A 1,974-nucleotide genomic window follows, 5' to 3' on the forward strand; every position below is an offset into this window, starting at 1 on the left:
AATCACACACTGAGGCTTCTTCTTAGTTAAGAATGCCCAGCCTTAGCTTTACTTATTTATGGCCAGCTTTTCTTTCTTTCTTTCTTTCTTTCTTTCTTTCTTTCTTTCTTTCTTTCTTTCTCTTTCTTTCCTTCCTTCCTTCCTTCCTTCCTTCCTTCCTTCCTTCCTTCCTTCTTTTTCCTTTTTGGTTTTTTTGAGACAGGGTTTCTCTGTAGCTTTGGAGCATGTCCTGGAACTAGCTCTTGTAGACCAGGCACAGACTATCAGAGATTGCCTTGCCTCTGTCTCCCGAGTGCCTCCCAAGTGCTGGAATTAAAGGCATGTGCCACCACCACCCAGCCTGGCTAGCTTTTCTTAATTTGTATTATTCTGACTACCTTTTGCCTCTGGGCTTTTATCTTTCTCTATTTCCGTATACCTTTCTTTCCTTCTTTCTCCGTGGTTTGCTGTGTAGCTGAGTGGCTGACCTCTCCCCCCTGATGTCCTCCTCTCCTTGTTCTCTTGCTCCTCATTCTCTCTCCTCCCAGAGTTCTCCTGCTATTTATCCTCTCTGCCTGCCAGCCCCACCTGTCCTTTCTCCTGCCTCACCATTTATCTCTTTATTAGGACCCTCAGGTGTTTTAGACAGGCACAGAAACACAGCTTCGCAGAGTTAAACAAATGCAGCCTATGCAAAAATCAGACCCCTGAAAATGCTCCCCAACAGGCTAGCTTTCATAGAGTTGGAAGGTCCTCTGCACAGTGCCCGAGCAGATAAACGGTCATCAGTCTTACCCTATGAGCCATGTGCACTGGCGCAGGAGCGCAGGAATGCCACGGAAGTAACCGAGATGGCCTCTCCAGTAAAAGGAATAAATTCCTCCATTAACTCAGCACCTGGAGATTATTTGAAGCATGCTTAACTGCTGTGCGGGGACTGACCTGACTGGTGTGGCTGGCCTCAAACTCAGACACCTGTCTGCTTCTGTCTCTGGAGTGTTGGGATTCAAGGCCTTTGCCGTCACACAGGGCTGCTGTCTGTTTTGTGAAAAGATTTCAGGACTGCCCGGTTGTCTCCACCGCACCGTGTAGATAAAACTGACCTGGAACTCCCCATTGTCTTGCCTCCACTGAACTGGGAATATAGGGGTGTACTACTGCACCCAGTTTTCTGAGTTTATGTGGTGCTGGGCATCAAACCCAGGACTTTGAGCAAGCTAGCAAGGGCAGGCGCTCCAGCTGAGCTCCCTCTCCAGGCCTCCAGACTTTTCCTTGATGATGCAATTGAAAAGTAAACTGTTTTGTTGCTTTTTAAGTTTCATGTTCGAAGTGGGTGGTGGGGGTGACAGACAGGCTTCATACATGTTAGGCAAGTGTTCCACCCACTAGACACCCCTTCTTTGTTGCTTTGTTTGTTTTTCGAAACTGAGTTTCTCAGTGTAACCCTGGCTGTCCAGGAACTCGCTCTGTAGATCAGGCTGGCCTTGAACTCACAGAGATCACCAGGCCTCTGTCACCCGAGTACAGGGATTAACCCAAGTTTTTAATGCCTATCTGCTCCTGTGATCTAGTGATGCTGGGCCAGGCAAGGGAGCCTTGCCAGGTCCACCCATGGGTTATCTCTGCTCCTGAGTGGGTGCGGCCTATTACAAGGGCATCGCTCTCTGGTCCTCTGCACTGCTGCTGACCCAGGAAGAACCTTCCTTGGCTTAATGTTCTCCACGCTTCAGTGCCTTCCACGGAAGTTAACGGAAGTTAACGGCTGGTTTCAGATAAAGTCAGTCCCTTGGGGCAAAACCATGGACTGCCTATCCTTAAAGCTGTCCCAGGGCAGAACCTAGGGACAAGCAGCTGGCTGGGGCTGAGATGGGCTTTTCTTTTTCTTTTTGTCTTTTCTAGACAGGGTTTCTTTGTGTAGCCCTGGAGGTCCTGGAACTCACTCTGTAGCCCAGGCTGGCCTCGAACTCACAGATCCACTGCTTCTGCTTCCCGAGT

Source organism: Microtus pennsylvanicus, chromosome 1 (assembly GCF_037038515.1).
Source record: "Microtus pennsylvanicus isolate mMicPen1 chromosome 1, mMicPen1.hap1, whole genome shotgun sequence".
In the NCBI taxonomy this organism is placed as follows: domain Eukaryota; kingdom Metazoa; phylum Chordata; class Mammalia; order Rodentia; family Cricetidae; genus Microtus; species Microtus pennsylvanicus.